Source organism: Eretmochelys imbricata, chromosome 12 (genome assembly GCF_965152235.1).
Source record: "Eretmochelys imbricata isolate rEreImb1 chromosome 12, rEreImb1.hap1, whole genome shotgun sequence".
NCBI lineage: Eukaryota > Metazoa > Chordata > Testudines > Cheloniidae > Eretmochelys > Eretmochelys imbricata.
Window position 1 is genome coordinate 34883236 of NC_135583.1, and position 9242 is coordinate 34892477.

The window sequence follows — 9242 nt, forward strand, 5'->3', positions numbered from 1 at the left end:
TGGCTACACTCTTTCAGGGTAATCCTTGCTGTTAACATTACATACATAGCACATGTGCTTTCGTTACAAGGTCGCATTTTGCTTCCCCCCACCGCGTGGCTACCCCCTCAACCTTCCCCCCTCCCTGTGGCTAACAGCGGGGAACATTTCTGTTTAGCCACAGGCAAACAGCCCAGCAGGAATGGGCTCCTCTGAGTGTCCCAGGCTAATGTAGTGCCAATCTTTAAAAAAGGGAAGAAGGAGGATCCTGGGAACTACAGGCCAGTCAGCCTCACCTCAGTCCCTGGAAAAATCATGGAGCAGGTCCTCAAAGAATCAATCCTGATGCACTTGCATGAGAGGAAAGTGATCAGGAACAGCCAGCATGGATTCACCAAGGGAAGGTCATGCCTGACTAATCTAATCGCCTTTTATGATGAGATTACTGGTTCTGTGGATGAAGGGAAAGCAGTGGATGTATTGTTTCTTGACTTTAGCAAAGCTTTTGACACGGTCTCCCACAGTATTCTTGTCAGCAAGTTAAGGAAGTATGGGCTGGATGAATGCACTATAAGGTGGGTAGAAAGCTGGCTAGATTGTCGGGCTCAACGGGTAGTGATCAATGGCTCCATGTCTAGTTGGCAGCCGGTGTCAAGTGGAGTGCCCCAAGGGTCGGTCCTGGGGCCGGTTTTGTTCAATATCTTCATAAATGATCTGGAGGATGGTGTGGATTGCACTCTCAGCAAATTTGCGGATGATACTAAACTGGGAGGAGTGGTAGATACACTGGAGGGCAGGGATAGGATACAGAAGGACCTAGACAAATTGGAGGATTGGGCCAAAAGAAATCTGATGAGGTTCAATAAGGATAAGTGCAGGGTCCTGCACTTAGGATGGAAGAATCCAATGCACCGCTACAGACTAGGGACCGAATGGCTAGGCAGCAGTTCTGCGGAAAAGGACCTAGGGGTGACAGTGGACGAGAAGCTGGATATGAGTCAGCAGTGTGCTCTTGTTGCCAAGAAGGCCAATGGCATTTTGGGATGTATAAGTAGGGGCATAGCGAGCAGATCGAGGGACGTGATCGTTCCCCTCTATTCGACATTGGTGAGGCCTCATCTGGAGTACTGTGTCCAGTTTTGGGCCCCACACTACAAGAAGGATGTGGATAAATTGGAGAGAGTCCAGCGAAGGGCAACAAAAATGATTAGGGGTCTAGAACACATGACTTATGAGGAGAGGCTGAGGGAGCTGGGATTGTTTAGCCTGCAGAAGAGAAGAATGAGGGGGGATTTGATAGCTGCTTTCAACTACCTGAAAGGGGGTTCCAAAGAGGATGGCTCTAGACTGTTCTCAATGGTAGCAGATGACAGAACGAGGAGTAATGGTCTCAAGTTGCAGTGGGGGAGGTTTAGATTGGATATTAGGAAAAACTTTTTCACTAAGAGGGTGGTGAAACACTGGAATGCGTTACCTAGGGAGGTGGTAGAATCTCCTTCCTTAGAGGTTTTTAAGGTCAGGCTTGACAAAGCCCTGGCTGGGATGATTTAACTGGGAATTGGTCCTGCTTCGAGCAGGGGGTTGGACTAGATGACCTTCAGGGGTCCCTTCCAACCCTGATATTCTATGTTTCTATGATTCTATGATTCCCCTGAAGAAAAGCACTCTATTTCAACCAGGTGACCATGAATTATATCTCACTCTCCTGAGGATAACACAGAGAGATAAAGAACGGATGTTGTTTGAATGCCAGCAAACATACACTGCAATGCTTTGTTCTACAATGATTCCCGAGTATGTGTTACTGGCCTGGAGTGGTAAAGTGTCCTACCATGAAGGACACAATAAGGCTGCCCTCCCCAGAAACCTTTTGCAAAGGCTTTAGGAGTACATCTAGGAGAACCGCGAATGCCAGGGCAAAGTAATCCTTTCACATGCTTGCTTTTAAACCATGTATAGTATTTTAAAAGGTACACTCACCAGAGGTCCCTTCTCCGCCTGCTGGGTCGAGGAGGCAGCCTTGGGTGGGTTCGGGGGGTACTGGCTCCAGGTACAGGGTGAGAAACAGTTCCTGGCTGTCGGGAAAACCGGTTTTTCCGCTTGCTTGCTGTGAGCTATCTACAACCTCATCATCATCATCATCATCTTCTTCGTCCCCAAAACCTGCTTACATATTGCCTCCATCTCCATTGAAGGAGTCAAACAACACGGCTGGGTAGTGGTGGCTGAACCCCCTAAAATGGCATGCAGCTCATCATAGAAGCAGCATGTTTGGGTCTCTGACCTGGAGTGGCCATTCGCCTCTCTGGTTTTCTGGTAAGCTTGCCTCAGCTCCTTCAGTTTCACGCGGCACTGCTTCGGGTCCCTGTTATGGCCTCTGTCCTTCATGCCCTGGGAGATTTTGACAAAGGTTTTGGCATTTCGAAAACTGGAACGGAGTTCTGATAGCACGGATTCCTCTCCCCATACAGCGATCAGACCCCGTACCTCCTGTTCGGTCCATGCTGGAGCTCTTTTGCGATTCTGGGACTCCATCATGGTCACCTGTGCTGATGAGCTCTGCATGGTCACCTGCAGCTTGCCACGCTGGCCAAACAGGAAATGAGATTCAAAAGTTCGCGGTTCTTTTCCTGTCTTCCTGGCCAGTGCATCTGAGTTGAGAGTGCTGTCCAGAGCGGTCACAATGGAGCATTCTGGGATAGCTCCCGGAGGCCAATACCGTCGAATTGTGTCCACAGTACCCCAAATTCGAGCCGGCAAGGTCGATTTAAGCGCTAATCCACTTGTCAGGGGTGGAGTAAGGAAATCGATTTTAAGAGCTCTTTAAGTTGAAATAAAGGGCTTCATTGTGTGGACGGGTGCAGGTTTACATTGATTTAACGCTGCTAAATTCGACCTAAAGTCCTAGTGTAGACCAGGGCTCACTGGGCTGGGGCGTAAAGCCAGGAATCAGACATACAACTTCTGCTTTGTCTCTGGTCCTCTGTGCCTGTGAGAGGCAGAGGAAACTGGATTTGCCTCATTGTGTTCTAATTGGTCCTGCTGAAGAGTGCACAGTTTAACTGGCACTATTCAATTCAGCTCATATTTGCCCCAGCCTCCCCCATCCTCATTGCTCTGTCTGTCTCCCTCACTCACAAGCAATTGTTTAAATAAACATATGTTGCTGGAAACAATTTAAAATGCACCATGTGCATAGAGGTTTGAGCCGTTCTTCTACATGGTGATGCAAAACCACCCAGCACCATGGCAAAAATTCACATTGCTTAAGCTCCTGTCAGTCTCAATCCTACCTTCCTTATTTCTCGGATGATTAAAGAGTTCAGCCATGACCTGTGTAGGTCAGCAGCAGAGAAATGAACGACACATACATGTCAAAATACGGACCAAAAATGTGGGTTTTTTTACAACAAAGAAACAATTCTATGTCATACAAGCAGATTTAGTTGACATTAAGCTTAAAGCCGAAGAGGTTATTATAAAGCTATAACTCCTGTTGAAAAAGAAAGACAGGAAAGCCAAATTAAACCGGCAGATTTGGAAATTTAAATTCAGCGACAGTTCAGGTAACACACTACGCTTAGGAAAAAAGCCTTAATTCTATTTTAAAGGCTCATTTTCCACAAATGGCTGAGCTGTTTAAGGTAAAGTGAATAAATACCTAATGAGCCATTAAAGTCTGTAAGACTGTATGCCCTCCAGGCACCGGTATCTGGATTCAGCCAATTATAGTTCCATAAGATATGGTGAAGACATCAGGTTGTTATTGGAAAATATAAAGGTTGAAGACACTTCTAATAAGTCACTCCAGGATGTGATAAAATTGTTTAAACCATTGGAAAACTCTCAGTGTGTTTTTGCCAGATATATTTTTACTGATAGTTTTTTTCTTTTTTTTGAGCGTGCGCGAGAGAGACAGCATCTAAATTTCCTTCTCAGAGACCTGAAAGTCACACACCAAAACATGACATTAACACCAATATGTGATTTGTGTCTAAATTTCCATGTTTTTAGCACATACTCCAGGGGTTATGAAATATTAATGGTAGCAATTCCTCAACTGTGCCTCAGAGAGAATGACTGGGAGAGGGAAAAAAAACAAAAAAAACCAAGAAAATACCAGGAAATGTTTTTAAAATCAAAGACACTGCATAGATAGAAGGTGGGGAGATGGGTTATAAGCAACAAAAGCTACAGTTTCCTTTGAGCAGAACAAATCTTCATGAAATTCTTCAAACATTGCTCCTGTGTGTGCTTGCTAAGCACTTGCCCAAGTTTAAAAACTCTGCCTTTTCAGGATTAGGATTTTTGAATACATTTTTTTGATCTGTAATTTTATTTAAACTGTGCTGAGTACATAAGAGTTGGCCCGGTACAAGTCAAAGAAATAATTAGAAATACAAGCAAAATCGCCCTATGCATTAAGGCTCTGATCCTACAAAAAAGTACATGGCTGCTTAACTTTCATCCTTCATTGCTCACTTCGAACAAGCATCTTCATGCTTTCTCCCATGCTGCCCCTCAGTTGGGAGGACTGGAGCTCATCATGATTCTTTTTCAAATCCCTCTTAAAACTCTCCTGTGCTGTGAAATCTACAAAATTATTGACAAGAGGCTGCCAGAGACCACTGCTTATCATGCTGAGCGGTGTTGTCTCATTGTTTCTTTGTGCTCTCCCGTCTGTCTGTATCCACCTGTTGTCTCTTGTCCTATAGTTAAACTGTAAGCTCTCTGGGGCAGGGAGCATCTTTTGGTTCTGAGTTTGTACAGTGCCTAGCACAAGGGGTTCTTGTCCATGACGAGGGATCCAGGTGCTATGGAAATACTAATTGATTAATAATGAGCATTGGGTCATGGGTGCAGTCAGTGGCACTAGTCACAGTGTTTGAAGTTAAGTCCATATGTAAATCGTTGTGTGTGGAAGTTGCAACATTTCATATGCGGCGGCCTCTGTCAAGCCTCGTAACACCCGCACAAGTAAAGTATCTGAACTCCTTTATTATTTGCTCTCTCATCATTTAAGATTTGGAGATTAAAGGCAATCTAGGCATAGCCACCACCTAAATGAATACTTTGCCTCACTTTTTAATAGGAGTCATGAGGAGTTTCGGGACAGTGGCAGCATGGCTAATGGGAGCAAGGATATGGAAGTCAAAATTACCACATCCAACGTGGAAGTCAAACTCAGTTTAATGGGACTAAATCAGGGGCCTGGATACTCTCTATCCAAGAATATTAAAGGAACCAGCACACAAAATTGCAAGCCCCCAAAACAAAGATTTTTAATTAATCAGTAAACTCAGGTGTTGTACACAACAACTGGAGAATTATAGTACCTATATTTAAGAAAGGAAAAGAAGTGATCTGGGAAACTACAGGCCTGTTAGTTTGACCTCAGTTGTATGCAAAGTCTTAGAATAAATTTGGAAAGAGAAAGTATTTAATGACATAGAGGTAAACAGTAACTGGGATAAAATGCCACATGGTTTTACAAAAGGTAGATCATATCAAACCAACCTGATCTCTTTCCTTGAGAAGACAATGGATTTTCTAGACAAAGGAAATGCAGTAGATCTAAACTACATGGATTTCAGTAAGGCATTTGATACAGTTCCACATGGGAAATCGTTAGTTAAATTGGAGAAGATAGGGTTTAGTACAAGAACCAAATTCGGGTAAGGAACTGGTTAAAGGGGAGACTACAATGGATCATACTGAAAGATGAACGGTCAGGCGGCGGGGAGGTTACTAGTGGAGTTCCTCAGGGACTGGTCAGGAGAGGTATTTCCAGTAGAGATAGAGAAGTGTTACAGTAATAGTATTTTTCAAGTCACCTAATAGAAGTACTGAGGAGCAATCTCTTTCTCATGAAAGTGCAACTTACAAATGTGGATTTTTTTGTTTGTTTGTAGAAAAACATCCACAAATATTTAATAAATTTCAATTGGTATTCTATTGTTTAACAGTGCGATTAAAAGTGTGATTAATTTTTTTTAATAGCTATTAGTTTTTTTTGAGTTAATAGCATGAGTTAATTCTGATTAATCGACAGCCCTAATATTTTCCCATTTACTCTATTTTTAGTATTATATGCTGGAATTTCAGGGGTTCACTTCTATATGTGCAACCCCCAATATACATGCAAGCCAGGAGTTTGCCAGAGTGAGCCTTTGAAGAAAATCATGCTCTCAGTATACATGCTAGGATATTTTGTTATTGATTTGAATTTCCAGATTTTACATTTTGAGGTATCGTGATTGAGTTCCTGACTTCACAACAGTTTTGTTTACAAGGCAGCAATCCTCCCTTTAGCGGCAACTTGCAAGTAATGAGTTTGGTGTAGTCACACAGAGAGAGGGGAAGTAGGGGAACCAGTAGTTGAAAGAACACAATAAATAAATGAAGAATCTGGCAGTTGAAAAATACATTCCAAACTAGAGTGATCACAAATGAGAAAATATAAATAAACTAAAAGTTGAGGATTTGGAATACATTTAAATTACTTTTGCATGAGCCCTGTTGTTCTGTATATTAAAGATCGCTCAGAGCAGCAAATTAAATAGTCAGGGTACTGTAGATAATGGAGTGCTGATATCTTAATGGCACTTGCTGTCATGACTATGCAATGCAATCTCCTTTTTATTAAGGGAGATTATTTTCTTGTTTCTTGATTATATTTCCCAGTTAGTGATTTGCCTTTTATTTACTGTTACTGTTATATATTGTAAGGATGATGTTAGCTACAGGCCAGGAACATAATTTAAAACCTGCTTTAAACAGCTGTGTGCTTGTTGGCTTGAGACATATGGTTTTATAAGTTCTAAAATGATTACGTGTGCCAAACCATCAGCACGGCAACAGCAGAAATGTAGATCATATTTAGAAATGTACATTGGTGACATGTGTAACTTTTTAGAAGATAATTATGAATATTTTTGCAGTTTAGAAGAGAGATTACTGGTAGCTGAAAACCAGGGAAACCAACGGCAAATGACATACTTTTTAAAGCAACCATTCTTTGTTTACATTGCCAATGAAACAAGTGGCTTTTAATATCAATACAGTAAAATGCATGTTTAATACTCACAAAGAAAAGAAAGAAAATTGCTCCACAGCTATGGAAAGAAACGTAGAAATGGAGAGGATTATAAAATATAATAGTGAGTTCATACAAGGTCAATGTTATATATTATATTTGCATTATAATGCACTGCTGTCAAAGTCTACACTGCGTGAACTGACTGGGGGTGGAGGGAAAGATGATATTTTCAGCTACGCATGGGAACTATGCAAGAAATACAATTGACTAGCCTTATCAAATACTGTCGCCCAGCTGAAGCCCTCAAACCCTGGTGTCCAAGGAATGGCACCATTTTGTTGGGCATTGCTGGATGAAGCACAAAAGTGTTCTAAATTTCAAGTACAATACAGTAGGGTTTTAAGAAGTGAACAATCCAGTCTGGAATACTCCCCTCCAAAATCCTTTGATTTTTTGAGAAATCCACTTCCAAACCTGGACCCACCCTTCATTATGTTTGTCCCTTTGTAGTTTTAAGATAATAATTGTAAGACTGTTTTGCACTTATGTAGCATCCTTCATTTCTAGATCTCAGTATATCACAGCAGAAATAGAATCCAGAATACACAGCTCCTCCTTCCAGCTCTGGCCATTAGATGATTGAATTCAACTGTCCTTGACTCTCCCTTTCTCTGAGAATCTACTGCCTCCCACATCCGTACAGCCCTGGAGATGCCACTTTGTTGGATGAGCCACACAAGCCGTTATTCTGCTTTCTAGATATAAAAGCGAACCTGCACGGACATCACGGGGGTGGCAGGGAAGGTCTTCAATTATTTGCAGTATAATCAAGACATTGCAGTATAATCAGCTACGTTATTCACATAGCTGAAGTTGCGTAACTTAGTTCGATCTCCCCCCGTAGTGTAGACAAGGCCTAAGAAATTCATCCACATGGACTGGGAGAAAACACTAGGTCTGCCCTCTCTTCCTATCTCTCTTTTAACTGTCCTCCACTGACTAGCTGAATCATCTTGTTAACTGGTAAATCATGCAGTCCTTAACTACTTGTCTTCTCAGTTTGGCCCATGTGAAGACACTTGCCAAGTGCACAAAGTGGAGAGTCAGCCTTGGGCTGCTCACACTTTGTCACACACCATAATAGAACCTCCATGCTGCCCTATTTATGGAGTCCCTTTTGAGAGGAGAACTACACTTTCATGATGAAGAACACATGGGTTTTCCAGAGACCAATAGGCAAAGAAAGGGCTTTTGGCATAAAAAGGCTGTGTTTAAACTGACTTTGGGCCTTCTTTCTGATCTGACAAATGGACAGGGCCTTCTGTCTAAGGGATCCACAACTCTTGAGGGAAGGTTTGGAAAGAATTTGGTTTCCTAGGACCCCATAAGACTGATGGGTAACTGTAGGATTAGATAGGTATGTAAAGGATAAAATTAGGTTGACTAAAGAAAATATATGCTTTGCAGTTTGTGTAACCTGCAGGCCTTGTTAGCAGTTGCTGGAAAGAATGTGGCTTCACTGGAAAAACTGGACCTGGAAGGTAACTGTAAGATAGGAGGAAAAGGCCTTGAAGAAGAGGCCTCAATTTCCAAGGGTTGTTCCAACTGGTTTAAGCAAAGAAAGAAATTCTCAGTCACGTAGAGACCAATAGGTAAGGTATAAAAGGGTGAACTCCTGAAGGGTTTGTTACTAGTAGCTGCCTGACCAAGTTGGAGCCAGACAACATGGGTCTGAGAGCCCCAGATCTAGTCCTCTTGTAAGCACCTGATCCATACTTATAACTGCTTGTTATTAAATGGGTGTGGTTATTTTGGCATTTACAGCATATGTTTGGAGCAGCTGTATAAATACCATTTGGCCTTTGAATTTAAAAAAAGGCATGGCTGGTTAAATTGGTGTTGTCCTGTAATAATAATATTAATACATTAGTAATAATTCCAAGTGTCCTCTGGTAAGCTTTTAGCATGCAAATAGAAATTTGTATTGGTTTGTATGTTTTCTCTGTAATGCTGTTACTTTATTAATAAATGTGCTTGCTTACAGCTTGTCTTCACTACAGGGAGATCAATGCTGCTGCAAAGAATGCAGCAGGGGTTGATTTAGTGGGTCTAGTGAAGACAAGCTAAATCGACAGCAGAGAGCTGTCAGGTCGACTCTGGTACTCCACCAGAACAAAAAAGAGTAAGGTAAGTCGACCAGAGAGCATCTCCCATCCATGAAGCA